General features: G+C 47.1%; 1 pseudogene; it reads right to left on the bottom strand.

The window, feature by feature from the left end:
• Nucleotides 1–790: 790 nt before the first annotated feature.
• LOC109749754 (alcohol dehydrogenase-like 2) lies at nucleotides 791–20,897 on the bottom strand (annotated as a pseudogene).
• Nucleotides 20,898–21,217: the final 320 nt, after the last annotated feature.

Below are 21,217 nucleotides of genomic sequence, written 5' to 3'. Positions count from 1 at the left end.
AATATTGAAAAATAATTTCAATGGGACTCTGATTTTAATCCTTTGAAACTCCCAACTCATATTTCATTTGTTTTGAAGAAGTCATTTTATCTTCTCTCGTGAAAATCATTGAGTTGCATAAAGTTTCAGAAATGGGAAATATTTTCAAATGAAATTTAAATATTTTCAACACCCCTTGTCATTTAAATAAATGGAAGAAGTCATGTCATCTTCTCTCCAGGGTTTTGTGGTGAAAAGAATTTGAATTCATGGAGATCATAAAAGCAAAATGAAAGTTTGGGAAAGTCCTTTTATTCCCTCTCATTTAACTTTCAAAAGATTTCGAATTCACTCACTTTCAGTCAATCAATCAAACAATCAATCCAATCTATCTGTTTATTATAACATTCCAAAATTTAGAATTTTGGGATGTTACATCTCCGGTTTATGGGAGAAATCATGGTCGAACCGCCCTGCGGATCGATATAGGTCCGCGTTGGATAACTTCCGCGGTCCGAACAACGCGGTTCGAATTATGATGCGGGCGGTTTGCAGGTCCGTCTTAAAGATGCCCTTATATGACAAAAACACATCCGGACCGCACTGTTGTTGAGTGATTTGAGGGTAGATGCCCAAACGCCGCACCGTGGTCGCATCGTTCGCAGCTCATCGAGAGCAAAATCAACATCACCACCGCACTGTTGTTGAGTGATTTGAGGGTAGATGCCCAAACGCCGCACTGTGGTCGCATCGTTCGCAGCTCATCGAGAGCAAAATCAACATCACCACCAACAACAGACGCATCACAGTCGAATCGGGCGCATTTTCTGCTCAGAATAAACTAGTCGATCTCGCGTCCAAATGACCAACCACACTCCAGCGACACGTCGTCCTGCTCCGACAGACGAGCAGTGGCTATCGTGGCTGATCACGAGGTTGCCGAGGACGACAGCGATATCAGTCACGCATTATCGAGGGCCTCCACGCCGACGCCGTTCTCCCTGTCCCCGCCCATCCAGATGAAGCACTGCGTGAGGAGCTCGAACGCTCTGTTGATGTCGTCGAACCGCATCTCGTGCGTCACGAACTCGTCCAGCTCCAGCTCCTTGTCCACGTACTTCTGCGCCAGGATCGGGATGTCGGCCGTGGGCTTGAGCCCGCCGAAGAGCGAGCCGACGAGCGACCTCCCCATGAGGATGTCTTCCGGGGGTATGCTGATCGGCGCAACGCCGCTGGAGACGCCGAGCGCGATCGTCTTCCCCCAGCCCTGTTTTGATCAATCGCCACGAAAAATGAACCGTCCATTAGTCTGTCTAACATAGTAGCTTCAGACTCGTGAGATGAGAAATGTGGCATGCATTCGCATGCACGAGCCGTGCCTACCTTCCGGGAGCTTTGGAACGCCTCCGCCATGACCGACGTCGAGCCGATGCACTCGAAGCAGTAGTCGGCGCCGCCGCCGGTCATCTCCTTGACGACCTAGACGGAGATCGACAGACGAAAAGTTCATTAGCGACTAGTAGTAGTAAATACAGTACCCAAAAAATGCACTTGTGGCGCAGGTTGGTCGATTCGGAATCGGACCTCGCTCACGGCCTTCTCCCCGGTGTCGTTCGGATTGATGAAGTCGGTGATTCCCAGCCTCTTACCTGCCATTGTTGATGGACGCCGACGTGTGAGCGTTAAAGGATCTGTCCACATGTTTTGTGTGGTGTTTAAGAGAATCAGCTCATACGCCTATGTGTGGGTAAAATAAGTAATGTCCACACGTCTTTTTTTTTTCTTCTGGTCCCTCTCACACGCCTACGTGTGGGCAAAATAGATAACGTCCATATGCCCGTACGTCAGGCCTCCTACCTAATGGTCCCGCATGTTGGGGATCGTTGCAGAATTTTAAAAAATTTCACGCATCACCAAGATCCATCTATGGAGTTTACTAGCAACGAGGGAAAAGGAGTGCATCTACATATCCTTGTAGATCGCGAGCGGAAGCGTTCAAGTGAACGGGGTTGATGGAGTCGTACTCGTCGTGATCCAAATCACCGATGACCGAGCGCCGAACGGACGGCACCTCCGCGTTCAACACACGTACGGAGCAACGACGTCTCCTCCTTCTTGATCCAGTAAAGGGGAAGGAGAGGTTGATGGAGATCCAGCAGCACGACGGCGCGGTGGTGGAAGTAACGGGGATCCCGGCAGGGCTTCGCCTAGCGCAAGCGGGAGAGAGAGGTGTCACGGGAGGGAGAGGGAGGCGCCAGGGGCTAGGGTACAGCAGCCCTCCCTCCCCCCCCCCCTTTATATAGGCCCCCGGGGGGGGCGCCGGCCCCTGGGATCCCATCTACAGGGGGGCAGCGGCCAAGGGGGGAAACTCCCCCCCCCCCCCAAGTCAGGTGGGGCGCCCCCCACCCCCAGGGTTTCCAACCCTAGGCGCAAGGGGAGGCCCATGGGGGGCGCACCAGCCCACCAGGGGCTGGTTCCCCTCCCACTTCAGCCCATGGGTCCCTCCGGGATAGGTGGCCCCACCCGGTGGACCCCCGGGACCCTTCCGGTGGTCTCGGTACAATACCGATAACCCCCGAAACTTTCCCGGTGGCCGAAACTGGACTTCCTATATATAATTCTTCACCTCCGGACCATTCCGGAACTCCTCGTGACGTCCGGGATCTCATCCAGGACTCCGAACAACTTTCGGGTTTCCCATACTAATATCTCTACAACCCTAGCGTCACCGAACCTTAAGTGTGTAGACCCTACGGGTTCGGGAGACATGCAGACATGACCGAGACGCCTCTCCGGTCAATAACCAACAGCGGGATCTGGATACCCATGTTGGCTCCCACATGTTCCACGATGATCTCATCGGATGAACCACGATGTCGAGGATTCAATCAATCCCGTATACAATTCCCTTTGTCAATCAGTACGTTACTTGCCCGAGATTCGATCGTCGGTATCCCAATACCTTGTTCAATCTCGTTACCGGCAAGTCACTTTACTCGTACCGTAATGCATGATCCCGTGACTAACTCCTTAGTCACATTGAGCTCATTATGATGATGCATTACCGAGTGGGCCCAGAGATACCTCTCCATCATACGGAGTGACAAATCCCAGTCTCGATCCGTGCCAACTCAACAGACACTTTCGGAGATAGCCGTAGTGCACCTTTATAGTCACCCAGTTACGTTGAGACGTTTGATACACCCAAAGCATTCCTACGGCATCCGGGAGTTGCACGATCTCATGGTCTAAGGAAATGATACTTGACATTGGAAAAGCTCTATTAAACGAACTACACGATCTTTTGTGCTATGCTTAGGATTGGGTCTTGTCCATCACATCATTCTTCTAATGATGTGATCCCGTTATCAATGACATCCAATGTCCATAGTCAGGAAACCATGACTATCTGTTGATCAACGAGCTAGTCAACTAGAGGCTTACTAGGGACATGTTGTGGTCTATGTATTCACACATGTATTGCGATTTCAGGATAACACAATTATAGCATAAATAATAGACAATTATCATGAACAAGGAAATATAATAATAACCATTTTATTGTTGCCTCTAGGGCATATTTCCAACACCACACGCCCCGCGTGACAGTCACCACGCGCCCTGCAGTTACCATGGTTCGGACCCACTTCCGTGTTCGTTTAACTGCAATTGCCATGTCGCTGAACTACAGTTGCCATGTCGGACAACTACAGTTGCCATGGTTACTCAACCGCAGTTGCCATCTCAGGTCAAGTGTCAGATGCCATTTTTAGACAACTGCAGTTATTGCCATGTATGGTCTGGTTCAGAGGCGGACGACGAAATTTTTTTAAGGTGGGGCGAACTCTTAAGAATTTTTCTTTATGCAAAACCATAATACTCCGTGAAGGACACTTTCACTGGTGCTTGGGTTTGACCTAGTGTCGGTACCAAGTACTCCCTTCATCCCAAAATAATTGTCTTAATTTTGTACTAACTTAAGTACAAATTTGTGCTAAACTTGAGACACTTATTTTGGGATGAAGGGAGTACTTCATAATATCTTGTTAAATCTGCAATTCATATTTCAAATTGTCATTAGAATTACTACAATTGCATATTACAAGTTGTTAAAAAATGTCACTAAAATCCAGAGAAATTTACCTCTCCCCTTTCCCTTCCTCTTCATATTCTGTTGGTGACGAAGATGCCGCACGGTGGTGCCGACCATGAAGGACGCAAAGCTGGCTACCACCATGTCGTCGCTCGCTGCCGGCAGCCGCTAGACTGTAGGCGCCGCCCGCTTGTTCGACGGCCACAACCACGGTCATCCACCTCGCCCTGGTTGGCCAGCCGCGACCATCGTTCTAGCTTTGTTTTTTTAGAATCACCACCGTTCTAGCTAGCCAGCTGAGATTGCTGCTCTGTGTTGATTGTGGTGTGCATCTCAGCATGGGGGAGTTTTTTTTAAGGAAACAGTATGGGGGAGCTGGGTGTACCCTGCCGTCCTGCGTGTGCTGTACTGCGGTGTGGGTCATGTACATGGCGACTTGGCCCAACTGGGTCTGTCGTGGGGCGCGGCCCATTATCCAGTCCGGTGTTGGACTTAGTAAATGACAGCCAGCATCGTGGCCCAATGTGCTAGTGATTTTTTCAGCGATGGCTGCGACTATGCGTAGCGTAGCAGCGTAGGTATACAAGAAAATTTGTACCGATTCAAGGTATGGCGGCCGCTAGCCCTTGCCCACTGGGGTGCTCCGCCAGTGGTCTGGTTTACTATTGTTGCCATGATTTGAAAACATTAGGGGTTGCCACATACTAACACTAGGCAGTTGCCATGTAAGGTCTGATTTACTACAGTTGCCATGATTTGAAAACTTTAGGAGTTGCCACCTACTAACACTAGGCAGTTGCCGTGTAGCGCTACAAAGAGACATGGCAAAATAACATGTTCGGGTAAAGAGAGAGTTGACATGTGCTTACAAGCACATTAGGGCCGTTGCCATGTACCCTGCAAAACACATGGCAAGTGACATGTTCGGGTAAAAGAGAGAGTTGCCATCTGCTTACAAGCACACTAGGGCAGTTGCCATGTACACTGCAAAACACATGGCAACTAGCAGCTTTGGGTGTGGGAGAGGAGACGGGCGTGTGGGCGAACTGATAAATGCCCACACACCAGCCCCTATGCGTGAGTGAAAACTGACGTGTGGGCGAACTGCTAAACGACCACACACCGGTCCCTCCGTGTGGTGAAAACAGACGTGTGGGCGACTGAATGAATGCCCACAAACCAGTCCAGTCCTACGTGGCATCACAGACACGCCAAGATTCGTGCAACCACAAACGGACGTGGATCCACGCGTGTGGACGAGATGCAAACGCCCACACGTGTGGGCGTTAGTATTTCCGTTGTTGATTCATTACTATCCTGACTTTTTTCTCTTCAGATGTGATTCGATTAGTCGTAGATAACTACTATCAACTTATGATACATTACTGATGTCGCACTTCTCCGGGGGGAGAATATCAGGTGCTCCGATAGCACCTGATGATAAGGTGCTCCCAGTGCATCTCGGCCGTTGGATCATCAATCGAATGGACAACATTTGGTCAATGCGAATTTTGTAGAAAACCCCAAAACATTTTTAAAATGACACTTGAATCCACATCCCGTGAATGTTGCCTGTTGGATCATGATCCAATGACCGAGATACTACCGGAGCACCTAAGATCAGGTGCTACCGGAGCACCTGATATTCTCCCCTTCTCCGGGTTCAGATCCACTCCAACAATCTGCTTAGCCCCACGCATCCTGCACCCTTGTGCTACCTGCAGACTGCCGACACGTTAGATCGCACTAGTTGGAAACGTGCGGTGTACATTGTGCTGTGACACACTGACAGCCACTAGGACACCAGGCCAACTTTCGAGCCGACAACTCGAACCAGACATCACATTATTAGCAGGGCGGCATATGATACAGTGATTCGGAGGTGTCGTCGTCGGACGTTACCGCTAACCCGACGACGCCGAGCCCGAACACGGCGACGCTGGACCCGGGCTCCACCGCCGCCACCTTCCACGCCGCGCCAACACCTGCACCCGGCCGCCAATCAGCCAATTTGCGCGCTGAATCCTTTAGTTGTCGGCAAAGATTAGTTACCGGTGGAGACGCCGCAGCTGAGCAGGCAGGCCTTCTCCGGCGGGACGCCAGGCTTAAGCCTGACGACGTGCGCGACATCGACGACCGTGTACTCGGTGAAGCTGGACACGCCGGTGAAGTTGTGGATGGGCTCGCCGGTGGCGGCGAACGAGAAGCGGGCCGTGCCGTCGCGCGGCATGCCGGGCCGGGCGGGGAGCTGCGGCCGGAGAGGCAGTCGCCAGTCGGGGCAGTCGCCGCACTGCGCCGAGAACACCGGCACCACCGTGTCCCCGACGGCCACCTCGTGCACGTGCTCCCCCACGCTCTACACCACGCTGGGAACAAAGGACGCAAAAACAGTTCGCCGTAATGCAAATAACTTCCTATCTCATCGAATGAAATGCGTCATTAGTCCATGAACTCAAACTGATTGCACACTTTAGACCAACAACTCAAGAAGTGATCGAATTTGGTCCGCAAACTCGTTGATTTGATCAAATAAGGCCAAAACCGGCCCGAGAGTAAAAAAACCGGCCACGCGGATGCCATGTCATCGTTCTGTTGACCACTCATGAGTTCACTATTTTTACAGGGGTGTATCTGCAAATTGACCGTTTTTTTTTACAAACCATCCTAAGGGTGTATATAGACTGAAAAAGTATTAAAAAAAACCTTGCATCGCCCAGTACTTGAACTTGGGTCGACCGGAATTTTGATTGCCTCAGTGACCACCGCACCTACAACGCACACGCACAATAAATTTCAGCCTACTTCATATGTACGTAGAATCAGGAGAGAGAAAAAAAACAGAAGATCCCTCCAGATCGTTTTTCAATCATGCGATCCCTTTCCTTCTGTTCCGCTTGACTGTTGCCTTGTTTGTCGCTAGATCGTAGCGTTCCATGGTTTCGTCTGCCTTCTGTGACAAGCAGGTTAGGACGACGCACCTCCGCAAACGACCACGGCGGTCGTCCTCTCGACGCCGTCTAGCCGCAGATGGCGCCGCGGCTGCGCGAACGGAGCACCCCCGCACCCTCATATGGTATGTATCTTCTTCCGTTGTCCCAGAGAGAGACAGAGTTCGTATGTGTTCTGGCCAGGAACTCTCCGAATCGATCCAATCCATCAGAGCTAGTGCAGGCGAGAGTCACTTAATACGTATAACAATACGCGGCTAGACGTGCGATCACTGTCAAGCTGTCCGCTTGCTTGCTTGCTTTGCACAAATACGTTTATTAGCTTCTGGGCAAATCATGCTAGCTATGTGAGAAATCATGATGACTGGACGTTAGATCAGAGAGAGGATGCATATAATTGTAGTGTGGAATTTTTATTTGAACTGAATATGTGATCTATGTTTTCTTGTTTGTCGTGGAATGCAGAAATTGATTATGGTTTGCTTTGTTCACCCTGGAGGTACATCACAATGGTTTTTTCTATGGCTCGGGAAGCAATAGGCCATATTTGGATGACAGAGTTGATTTTTTCGATTATTGTGAGGCAGAGGACATGTCTATTTTGTGGCTTGTTGATTTGTTAGAGCGACTCGGTTACCCTGATAGTGAAAAGTACAAGATATATTTGCTCATGCCTGGGAGAAGTATTACTGAAGGACTTTTCTATGTGTGGTGTGATGATGATCTTCAGAAGATGATGAGTACAGTGTTGGGGATCGTTGCAGAAATTTAAAATTTTCTACACATCACCAAGATCCATCTATGGAGTTTACTAGCAACGAGAAGGAAGGAGTGCATCTACATACCCTTGTAGATCGCGAGCGGAAGCGTTCAAGTGAACGGGGTTGATGGAGTCGTACTCGTCGTGATCCAAATCACCGATGACCGAGCGCCGAACGGACGGCACCTCCGCGTTCAACACACGTACGGTTGGGAAGACGTCTCCCCCTTCTTGATCCAGCAAGGGGGAAGGAGAGGTTGATGGAGATCCAGCAGCACGACGGCGTGGTGATGGAAATAGCGGGGATCTCGGCAGGGCTTCGCCAAGCACAGCGAGAGGGAGAGGGAGGCGCCAGGGCTGTGGTACGGCTGCCCTCCCTCCCCTCCACTATATATAGGGGCCTGGGGGCGCCGGCCCCTGGGAGATCCAATCTCCAGGGGGGGCGGCGGCCAAGGGGTGGCTCCCCCCCAAGCCAAGTGGGGGGCGCCCCCCCACCCCCAGGGTTTCTAACCCTAGGCGCAGGGGGAGGCCCAAGGGGGGCGCACCAGCCCACCAGGGGCTGGTTCCCCTCCCACGTCAGCCCATGGGGCCCTCCGGGATAGGTGGCCCCACCCGGTGGACCCCCGGGACCCTTCCGGTGGTCCCGGTACAATACCGATAACCCCCGAAACTTTCCCGGTGGCCGAAACTGGACTTCCTATATATAATTCTACACCTCCGGACCATTCCGGAACTCCTCGTGACGTCCGGGAACTCATCCGAGACTCCGAACAACTTTTGGGTTTCCGCATACTAATATCTCTACAACCCTAGCGTCACCGAACCTTAAGTGTGTAGACCCTACGGGTTCGGGAGACATGCAGACATGACCGAGACGACTCTCCGGTCAATAACCAACAACGGGATCTGGATACCCATATTGGCTCCCACATGTTCCACGATGATCTCATCGGATGAACCACGATGTCGAGGATTCAATCAATCCCGTATACAATTCCTTTTGCCAGTCGGTACATTACTTGTCCGAGATTCGATCGTCGGTATCCCAATACCTCGTTCAATCTCGTTACCGGCAAGTCACTTTACTCGTACCGTAATGCATGATCCCGTGACCAACCACTTGGTCACTTTGAGCTCATTATGATGATGCATTATCGTCGGTATCCCAATACCTCTCCGTCATATGGAGTGACAAATCCCAGTCTCGATCCATGCCAACCCAACAGACACTTTTGGAGATACCCGTAGTGCACCTTTATAGTCACCCAGTTACGTTGTGACGTTTGGTACACCCAAAGCACTCCTATGGCATCCGGGAGTTGCACGATCTCATGGTCTAAGGAAATGATACTTGACATTGGAAAAGCTCTAGCAAACGAACTACACGATCTTTTGTGCTATGCTTAGGATTGGGTCTTGTCCATCACATCATTCTCCTAATGATGTGATCCCGTTATCAATGACATCCAATGTCCATAGTCAGGAAACCATGACTATCTGTTGATCAACGAGCTAGTCAACTAGAGGCTTACTAGGGACACGTTGTGGTCTATGTATTCACACATGTATTACGATTTTCGGATAATACAATTATAGCATGAACAATAGACAATTATCATGAACAAGGAAATATAATAATAACCATTTTATTATTGCCTCTAGGGCATATTTCCAACAGTCTCCAACTTGCACTAGAGTCAATAATCTAGTTACATTGTGATGAATCGAACACCCATAGAGTTCTGGTGTTGATCATGTTTTGCTCTAGGGAGAGGTTTAGTCAACGGATCTGCTACATTCAGGTCCGTATGTACTTTACAAATATCTATGTCTCCATTTTGAACACTTTCACGAATGGAGTTGAAGCGACGCTTGATATACCTGGTCTTCCTGTGAAACCTGGGCTCCTTGGCAAGGGCAATAGCTCCAGTGTTGTCACAGAAGAGAGTCATCGGGCCCGACGCATTGGGAATCACCCCTAGGTCGGTAATGAACTCTTTCATCCAGATTGCTTCTTGCGCTGCCTCTGAGGCCTCCATGTACTCCGCTTCACATGTAGATCCCGCCACGACGCTTTGCTTGCAACTGCACCAGCTTACTGCCCCTTCATTCAAAATATACACGTATCCGGTCTGTGACTTAGAGTCATCCAGATCTGTGTCGAAGCTAGCATCGACGTAACCCTTTACGACGAGATCTTCGTCACCTCCATAAACGAGAAACATATCCTTAGTCCTTTTCAGGTACTTCAGGATATTCTTGACCGCTGTCCAGTGTTCCATGCCGGGATTACTTTGGTACCTTCCTACCAAACTTACGGCAAGGTTTACATTAGGTCTGGTAAACAGCATGGCATACATAATAGACCCTATGGCCGAGGCATAGGGGATGACACTCATCTTTTCTCTATCTTCTGCCGTGGTCGGGCATTGAGCCGTGCTCAATTGCACACCTTGCAATACAGGCAAGAACCCCTTCTTGGACTGATCCATATTGAACTTCTTCAATATCTTGTCAAGGTACGTACTCTGTGAAAGACCAATGAGGCGTCTTGATCTATCTCTATAGATCTTGATGCCTAATATATAAGCAGCTTCTCCAAGGTCCTTCATTGAAAAAAAATTATTCAAATAGGCCTTTATACTTTCCAAGAATTTATATCATTTCCCATCAATAGTATGTCATCCACATATAATAAGAGAAATGCTACAGAGCTCCCACTCACTTTCTTGTAAACACAGACTTCTCCATAAGTCTGTGTAAACCCAAACGCTTTGATCATCTCATCAAATCGAATGTTCCAACTCCGAGATGCTTGCACCAGCCCATAGATGGAGCGCTGGAGCTTGCATACCTTGTTAGCATTCTTAGGATCGACAAAACCTTCCGGCTGCATCATATACAATTCTTCCTTAAGAAAGCCGTTAAGGAATGCCGTTTTGACGTCCATTTGCCATATCTCATAATCATAGAATGCGGCAATTGCTAACATGATTCGGACGGACTTCAGCTTCGCTACGAGTGAGAAAGTCTCATCGTAGTCAACCCCTTGAACTTGTCGATAACCCTTAGCGACAAGTCGAGCCTTATAGATGGTCACGTTACCATCCGCGTCTGTCTTCTTCTTAAAGATCCATTTATTTTCTATGGCTCGCCGATCATCGGGCAAGTCAGTCAAAGTCCATACTTCGTTTTCATACATGGATCCTATCTCGGATTGCATGGCTTCAAACCATTTGTTGGAATCCGGGCCCGCCATCGCTTCTTCATAGTTCGAAGGTTCACCGTTGTCTAACAACATGATTTCCATGACAGGGTTGCCGTACCACTCTGGTGCGGAACGTGTCCTTGTGGACCTACGAAGTTTAGTAGTAACTTGATCTGAAGCTTCATGATCATCATCATTAACTTCCTCCCTAGTCGGTGCAGGCACCACAGGAACATCTTTCCGCGCTGCGCTACTTTCCAGTTCGGAAGGGGTGACTATCACCTCATCAAGTTCCACTTTCCCCCCACTCACTTCTTTCGAGAGAAACTCTTTCTCCAGAAAGGACCCATTCTTGGCAACAAAGATTTTGCCTTCGGATCTGAGGTAGAAGGTATACCCAATGGTTTCCTTAGGGTATCCTATGAAGACGCATTTCTCCGACTTGGGTTCGAGCTTTTCAGGTTGAAGTTTCTTGACATAAGCATCGCATCCCCAAACTTTTAGAAACGACAGCTTAGGTTTCTTCCCAAACCATAATTCATACGATGTCGTCTCAACGGATTTCGACGGAGCCCTATTTAAAGTGAATGCGGCAGTCTCTAAAGCATAGCCCCAAAATGAGAGTGGTAGATCGGTAAGAGACATCATAGATCGCACCATGTCCAATAGAGCGCGATTACGACGTTCGGACACACCGTTACGCTGAGGTGTTCCAGGCGGCGTGAGTTGTGAAACGATTCCACATTCCCTTAAGTGTGTACCAAATTCGTGACTTAAATATTCTCCCCCATGATCTGATCGTAAGAACTTTATCTTTCGGTCACGTTGATTCTCCACCTCATTCTGAAATTCCTTGAACTTTTCAAAGGTCTCTGACTTGTGTTTCATTAGGTAGACATACCCATATCTACTCAAGTCATCAGTGAGAGTGAGAACATAACGATAGCCTCCGCGAGCCTCAACACTCATTGGACCGCACACATCGGTATGTATGATTTCCAATAAGTTGGTTGCTCGCTCCATTGTTCCGGAGAACGGAGTCTTGGTCATCTTACCCATGAGGCATGGTTCGCACGTGTCAAATGATTCGTAATCAAGAGACTCCAAAAGTCCATCTGCATGGAGCTTCTTCATGCGCTTGACACCAATGTGACCAAGGCGGCAGTGCCACAAGTACGTGGGACTATCGTTATCAACTTTACATCTTTTGGTATTCACACTATGAATATGTGTAACATCACGTTCGAGATTCATTAAGAATAAACCATTGATCAGCGGGGCATGACCATAAAACATATCTCTCATATAAATAGAACAACCATTATTCTCGGATTTAAATGAGTAGCCATCTCGCATTAAACGAGATCCTGATACAATGTTCATGCTCAAAGGTGGCACTAAATAACAATTATTGAGGTTTAAAACTAATCCCGTAGGTAAATGTAGAGGTAGCGTGCCTACGGCGGTCACATCGACCTTGGAACCATTCCCGACGCGCATCGTCACCTCGTCCTTCGCCAGTCTCCGCTTATTCCGTAGCTCCTGTTTTGAGTTACAAATATGAGCAACCGCACCGGTATCAAATACCCAGGAGCTACTACGAGTACTGGTAAGGTACACATCAATTACATGTATATCACATATACCTTTGGTGTTGCCGGCCTTCTTGTCCGCTAAGTATTTGGGGCAGTTCCGCTTCCAGTGACCACTTCCCTTGCAATAAAAGCACTCAGTCTCAGGCTTGGGTCCATTCTTTGACTTCTTCCCGGCAACTGGCTTACCAGGCGCGGCAACTCCCTTGCCATCCTTCTTGAAGTTCTTCTTACCCTTGCCTTTCTTGAACTTAGTGGTTTTATTCACCATCAACACTTGATGTTCCTTTTTGATCTCCACCTCCGCTGATTTCAGCATTGAATATACCTCAGGAATGGTCTTTTCCATCCCCTGCATATTGAAGTTCATCACAAAGCTCTTGTAGCTCGGTGGAAGCGACTGAAGGATTCTGTCAATGACCGCGTCATCCGGGAGATTAACTCTCAGCTGAGTCAAGCGGTTGTGCAACCCAGACATTTTGAGTATGTGCTCACTGACAGAACTGTTTTCCTCCATCTTACAACTGAAGAACTTGTCGGAGACTTCATATCTCTCGACCCAGGCATGAGCTTGGAAAACCATTTTCAGCTCTTCGAACGTCTCATATGCTCCGTGTTGCTCAAAACGCTTTTGGAGCCTCGGTTCTAAGCTGTAAAGCATGCTGCACTAAACGAGGGAGTAATCATCAGCACGTGACTGCCAAGCGTTCATAACGTCTTGGTTCTCTGGGATGGGTGCTTCACCTAGCGGTGCTTCTAGGACATAATCTTTCTTGGCAGCTATGAGGATGATCCTCAGGTTCCGGACCCAGTCCGTATAGTTGCTGCCATCATCTTTCAGCTTGGTTTTCTCTAGGAACGCGTTGAAGTTGAGGGCAACGTGGGCCATTTGATCTACAAGACATATTGTAAAGATCTTAGACTAAGTTCATGATAATTAAGTTCATCTAATCAAATTATTCAATGAACTCCCACTCAGATAGACATCCCTCTAGTCATCTAAGTGAAACATGATCCGAGTCAACTAGGCCGTGTCCGATCATCACGTGAGACGGACTAGTCAACATCGGTGAACATCTTCATGTTGATCGTATCTTCTATACGACTCATGCTCGACCTTTCGGTCTTCCATGTTCCGAGGCCATGTCTGTACATGCTAGACTCGTCAAGTCAACCTAAGTGTATTGCATGTGTAAATCTGGCTTACATCCGTTGTATTCGAACGTTAGAATCTATCACACCCGATCATCACGTGGTGCTTCAAAACAACGAACCTTCGCAACGGTGCACAGTTAGGGGGAACACCTTCTTGAAATTATTGCGAGGGATCATCTTATTTAAGCTACCGTCGTTCTAAGCAAATAAGATGTAAAACATGATAAACGTCACATGCAATCAAATAGTGACATGATATGGCCAATATCATTTTGCTCCTTTGATCTCCATCTTCGGGGCGCCATGATCATCTTCGTCACCGGCATGACACCATGATCTCCATCATCATGATCTCCATCATCATGTCTTCATGAAGTTGTCACGCCAAAGATTACTTCTACTTCTATGGCTAACGTGTTTAGCAATAAAGTAAAGTAATTTACATGGCGTTATTCAATGACACGCAGGTCATACAAAAAATAAAGACAACTCCTATGGCTCCTGCCGGTTGTCATACTCATCGACATGCAAGTCGTGATTCCTATTACAAGAACATGATCAATCTCATACATCACATATATCTCATTCATCACATCCTTTTGGCCATATCACATCACAAGGCACATGCTGCAAAAACAAGTTAGACGTCCTCTAATTGTTGTTGCATGTTTTTACGTGGCTTCTATAGGTTTCTAGCAAGAACGTTTCTTACCTACGTAAAACCACAACGTGATATGCCAATTTCTATTTACCCTTCATACGGACCCTTTTCATCGAATCCGTTCCGACTAAAGTGGGAGAGACAGACACCCGCTAGCCACCTTATGCAACTAGTGCATGTCAGTCGGTGGAACCTGTCTCACGTAAGCGTACGTGTAAGGTCGGTCCGGCCGCTTCATCCCACGATGCCGCCGAAACAAGATAAGACTAGTACTGGCAAGAAAAATTGACAACATCTACGCCCACAACAAGTTTGTGTTCTACTCGTGCATAGAAACTACGCATAGGCCTGGCTCATGATGCCACTGTTGGGGATCGTTGCAGAAATTTAAAATTTTCTACGCATCACCAAGATCCATCTATGGAGTTTACTAGCAACGAGAAGGAAGGAGTGCATCTACATACCCTTGTAGATCGCGAGCGGAAGCGTTCAAGTGAACGGGGTTGATGGAGTCGTACTCGTCGTGATCCAAATCACCGATGACCGAGCGCCGAACGGACGGCACCTCCGCGTTCAACACACGTACGGTTGGGAAGACGTATCCCCCTTCTTGATCCAGCAAGGGGGAAGGAGAGGTTGATGGAGATCCAGCAGCACGACGGCGTGGTGGTGGAAGTAGCGGGGATCTCGGCAGGGCTTCGCCAAGCACAGCGAGAGGGAGAGGTGTCACGGGAGGGAGAGGGAGGCGCCAGGGGCTGTGGTACGGCTGCCCTCCCTCCCCTCCACTATATATAGGGGCCCTCGGGGGGGGACGCCGGCCCCTGGGAGATCCAATCTCCAGGGGGGCGGCGGCCAAGGGGTGGCTTCCCCCCAAGCCAAGTGGGGGGCGCCCCACCCCTAGGGTTTCTAACCCTAGGCGCAGGGGGAGGCCCAGGGGGGCGCACCAGCCCACCAGGGGCTGGTTCCCCTCGCACTTCAGCCGATGGGGCCCTCCGGGATAGGTGGCCCCACCCGGTGGACCCCCGGGACCCTTCCGGTGGTCCCGGTACAATACCGGTAACCCCCGAAACTTTCCCGATGGCCGAAACTGGACTTCCTATATATAATTCTTCACCTCCGGACCATTCCGGAACTCCTCGTGACGTCCGGGAACTCATCCGGGACTCCGAACAACTTTCGGGTAACCGCATACTAATATCTCTACAACCCTAGCGTCACCGAACCTTAAGTGTGTAGACCCTACGAGTTCGGGAGACATGCAGACATGACCGAGACGACTCTCCGGTCAATAACCAACAGCGGGATCTGGATACCCATGTTGGCTCCCACATGTTCCTCGATGATCTCATCGGATGAACCACGATGTCGAGGATTCAATCAATCCCGTATACAATTCCCTTTGTCAATCGGTATGTTACTTGCCCGAGATTCGATCGTCGGTATCCCAATACCTCGTTCAATCTCGTTACCGGCAAGTCACTTTACTCGTACCGTAATGCATGATCCCGTGACCAAACACTTGGTCACATTGAGCTCATTATGATGATGCATTACCGAGTGGGCCCAGAGATACCTCTCCGTCATACGGAGTGACAAATCCCAGTCTCGATCCGTGCCAACCCAACAGACACTTTCGGAGATACCCGTAGTGCACCTTTATAGTCACCCAGTTACGTTGTGATGTTTGGTACACCCAAAGCACTCCTACGGCATCCGGGAGTTGCACGATCTCATGGTCTAAGGAAATGATACTTGACATTGGAAAAGCTCTAGCAAACGAACTACACGATCTTTTGTGCTATGCTTAGGATTGGGTCTTGTCCATCACATCATTCTTCTAATGATGTGATCCCGTTATCAATGACATCCAATGTCCATAGTCAGGAAACCATGACTATCTGTTGATCAACGAGCTAGTCAACTAGAGGCTTACTAGGGACATGTTGTGGTCTATGTATTCACACATGTATTACGATTTCCGGATAACACAATTACAGCATGAACAATAGACAATTATCATGAACAAGGAAATCTAATAATAACCATTTTATTGTTGCCTCTAGGGCATATTTCCAACATACAGTACCGAAGAACTGCAACAGCATAATACTTTACGTCGATCAAATGTTTGAAATTCCTGTTAACATATGTGATGAGGTTGCCATAGAAGAAAAGGTTTTAGAGGTAAAGAAAACTCTATAATGATATTGTGTTACTGTTGTTTGTCTTGTTATAGTTCGTCACCATTTTTTATACTGTTTTGCAGCCCATTGTAGGTGAGGGGGTCAATCCTGAGAGCATTGTAGGAGAGGACATGTTGCAGGCAGATCAGGGCAGGTTGCGGACAGAAGAGAAAGGGTTGCAGAGATTGCAGAAATTTAAGAAACTGAAGGATGAAGAGTCTGATGACAGCGACCGGTTGGATTCAGATGCAGATTTCTTTGATGGTGACAATGACCCATTAGATGGGGATGATGACATCTTTGCTGCATTTGTGGACCATGATGTCATAGATGCAATGATTACTAGCAAAGGAAAAAAAAGTAGTTGAAGTAAATGAGGATGGTAAGGACAAGAGGAAGAAGAAGAAGAAGAAGAAAAGTAAAAAAGGAAGATTCTGATGAGGAGTTGCTTCTTCCAGATTCAGATGACGAGAACTTCAATTTTAAGTTCAATTCTTTTGCTGAACATGACATGGCAGACCCGGAGTTCAAGATTGGAATGACTTTTTCAACAGTTGAGCAGTTGAGAGAAGCAATATCTGAGTATAGCATAAAGAATAGAGTGGCTTTGCACAAGACTAGAAATTGTAGAACCAGGGTTGAGGTGGTCTGTGCTGAAGGTTGCCCCTGGTATTTGTATGTGACAGAAGACAGCAGGTCCAAGAGCTTGCTTGTGAAGAGATATGTTAATGAGCACACATGTAGCAGAGAGTGGGCTATCAAGGCAATGACTGCTCCCTATCTTGCCAAAAAATATGTGGAAGAAATAAGAGACAATGAGAACATTGATGCAAAGTCATTTGGCAATAAGGTGCAAAAGGACTACAATTTGGCTCCTGGCAGAATGAAGCTGCAAAGGGCAAAGAAGAGAGCAATGGCTATTATCAGAGGAGATGAGGAGAAGCAATATAATTTGCTTTGGGATTATGCGGAAGAGATTAGGAGATCAAACCCTGGGAGCAGTGTCTTTCTTAATTTGGATGCAAATGGTTTGTTTGAAACTATGTACTTTTCTCTTGATGCATGCAAGAGGGGCTTTCTGGATGGTTGCAGGCCAATTCTTTTCTTTGATGGTTGTCACTTGAAGACAAGGCATGGTGGTGTTATGTTGACAGCAATAGGTATTGACCCTAATGATTGTATCTTCCCAATTGCCATGGCTGTGGTAGATGTAGAGTGCAAAAACAGTTGGAAATGGTTCATGAACACTTTGAAGCATGACCTGAACATCCACGACCACACGGCAGCCTTTACTCTTATGTCAGATAAGCAGAAAGGGCTGATACTTGCAGTGCAGGAAGAATTTCCAGACAGTGAACATAGGTTCTGTGTAAGACATCTCTACCAAAACTTTAACACGATTCACAAGGGGGAAGTTTTGAAGAATCAACTTTGGGCTTGTGCAAGATCTAGTAACAAGCCACAATATGAAAGAAACATGGACAAATTGAAGGCTCTGAGTCCTGAAGCATATGCATGGCTTGATAAGCACCCACCAAACCAATGGTGTAGGGCTTTCTTTGATTGTTTCTGTAAGAGTGAAACACTCCTCAATAATCATTGTGAAGTGTTCAACAAGTAAGTTACCGAATGATTGTATTACGTGTTCTCAATAATGTAGTTTTGTTGTTGTTGTTGTTGTCGTACAAATCACCAGAGTTATTGGAGCATGATAAAATCTTGAGAAAAAATAGATAACAGAACCACATATGTCTAATATTTTTGCTAATAATTTCAGATTTTTATAAGTTTCAAAAATATGTTTAAAATTAATTCTTTGCATGCTGGTTTGTTTTGACAGATTCTTCTGCAACTTGTATGTTAGCTACTGAGTATATGTTTGTGTAGTTTTTGGAGTCTTCTTGATCATGCTTTGTATTACATGTTGACGCAGATATATACTAGATGCAAGAGAGCTTCCAATCATGAGTATGTGGGAAAAGATTAGGGGCCAGATTATGCACAGGATGTATGATTATGCAAACACTTGTGAGAACAAATGGACTGGCAACATTTGCCCCAAAATCATGGACAAGATGCGTAAAAATGAGGACTATGCTAGTGATTGTTTTGCTTATCCTTCTGACCACAGAGTATACGAAGTGAAGAGCAAAGATAACACCTATGAGGTGAAGATGAATGAAAAAACTTGTGATTGCAGAAGATGGCAACTAACGGCCATTCCATGTTCGCATGCCATTTCCTGCATGGGAAAAGAGAGAATAAAGCCAGAAACCCAGATAGCTAGTTTATATACAAGAGAAAGGTACATGAAAGCATATGGAAATACTGTTTGGCCAGTAAGGGATAAATCTTTCTGGGAAAAGACACATGGTAGGGATGTGGGAGCACCTTTGTATGAAAAGGAAGCTGGGAGGAAATCAAACAAAAGGAGAGAGCACCCATCGGAGAAGGAGGAAGGGACGAGACTTAGCAAGCATGGTGTGAAGATGCATTGCAGCTTTTGTAGGGATCCTAATCACAAGAGGCCTTCATGCCCTGAATTACATCCCGAACTCAAGTTGGAACCACAAAGGAGGACAAATGATGATGACAATGTTGGTGATCCTTTTGTGGTAGAGGTAAAGAAAACTATATAATTATATTTTTGTTACTATTGTTATTATTGTTATTGTTGGTCATCGTTTCTTCTTTATACTGTTTTGCAGAACATTGTATCCGAGGAGGGCAATCCTGAGTTGATTCCCACACAATGTAGTAGGACTTTTGTAGTTGAGCTCATGGAGGAGGAAGTAAGAATAGTTTTAACTATTTATAAGTTGATCTATATATTTTGTATGGTTTTAATGTGACGTAATCCCTATGATCACTCAAGATAGTATCAGTTGCTCTACGGAAATAAGTAGAATGTTTAAGTGCAAGTATGTGCAACCTGCTTGTAATGCAATTTCAAATGGTTTTAGAACTATGTTTTGGAAGCTTTTAGAACTACGTGTTGTCACTGTTTAAAAACTATGGAATAAGTGCAAGTATGTGCAACTTGCTTGTAATACTTTTTCAAACGGGTTACAGAATGATGTGTTGGATGGTTTTAGAACTATGTGATCATTTGGATTTTTTAAAAACTACGAATGATATTGTCATTGAAGTCATGTTCTATATATTTTCTGTAGTGTGAGTGTATATTGAATGTGAGGTTTTGTATTGTCGTCAAAATCTAAACATATTACTTTGATATTCTCTGAAACCCACTGATTTTATATACATATTTAACAATGATTATGTGAAGATATATATAGTAGCCTGCCTATTTGAACATAAATCACGTCATGGTGTATTGGTCTGGAAGCCAACTTCTAACCCAGACTGCCTGTGTTACACACGTTTTAATATTTATTTATTTTCTCCTGATTCCGCGTAAATATATATACTCGGCACCGAGTTAGTTTGTGAACTTTGTGTTATTCCAGTGGTTGGTGATGTGTTGCCTGTTCGGAATGGCCAAGGTTCAAGTCTTGGGCAACACAATTTTTAATACTTTTTCGCTCCATACGCCCTTAATTAGCATGGTCTATGAGGAAAAAAAAAACCCGACCAATTTGCAAATAAAAACCCTATAAAAATAGTGAATTCACAAGCACTCAAAGGATCAATGACATGGCATCCACTGGCCGGTTTTTTACTGGTCAGACCGGTTTTGAACTTATTTGATCAAATCAACGAGTTTGCGGACCAAATCTGATCACTTCTCGAGTTCTTGGACTAAAGCATGCAATCAAGTTGAGTTCATGGACTAGTGGCGCAAATCAAGTAGACTTTGTAGTAGGACGCAAAAAACAGCAGATAGATTATGCATTTACCCGGCTGCTTCATGGCGCAGGATTATCGGATGCTGGCCCGGGAAATCCTACACAAAAGAGGAAAAGAAAGGTCAGCATGCCCTGATTATCATATGGGCATAGGCGAAGGCGAAGAACCCACCCACCTTCAAGCGCCAGAAGGTGAGGTCGGTGTGGCAGAGCGAGGTGCAGAGTATCCTGATGCGGACCTCGTGCGCCCGCGGCGGCGCCACCTCCACCTCCTCCATCTCCAGCGGCTGCCCGGCCACCTTGCTCACCGCCGCTGCACGTGAAGCTACGCATTTGGACAAAGGATGGAGGTAGACGAAGCCAAGTACGTCGGCGACGACGGCGAGTACCTTTGCACCTGATGGGTTTCGTCGCCGTGTTCTGCTCCATCGTCTTCCTAGCAGCAAGTCGTCCGTCGCTCGCTCTCTCTACGTGTGCAATGGACAGGTGCCGCGTGTCAAGGTCCTGCTTTATAATTGAGCGAGAGAGTGCAGTGTGTCCGTGGTCCGACAACTTATCCACTGCCAAGAATAGGCCCAACAATCGCACTAGCGTGTGTCAGATCGGGAAGGGAAGCGGAGGAGGCGTGTCCAGAGGTTCTTGCCTGCAAAAAAAATTTGCTGTAAGAACAGCTACAGTCGGACCCTCCTTGTACATCTCGACGGATGGCTATGTAAGTGGCCGGCCAAGAAATTAGATGGGTCTTCACCCATATAAACAATAATTTATGGTTAATCTCTAAGATCTATATAAGATGTCAAGACATAATGAGAAGTTTAGTGCCATATCA

This window comes from Aegilops tauschii, chromosome 2 (assembly GCF_002575655.3).
Source record: "Aegilops tauschii subsp. strangulata cultivar AL8/78 chromosome 2, Aet v6.0, whole genome shotgun sequence".
Lineage (NCBI taxonomy): Eukaryota > Viridiplantae > Streptophyta > Magnoliopsida > Poales > Poaceae > Aegilops > Aegilops tauschii.
Note: the sequence above shows the minus strand (reverse complement) of the source record. Positions and strands in the feature narration are given on the sequence as shown.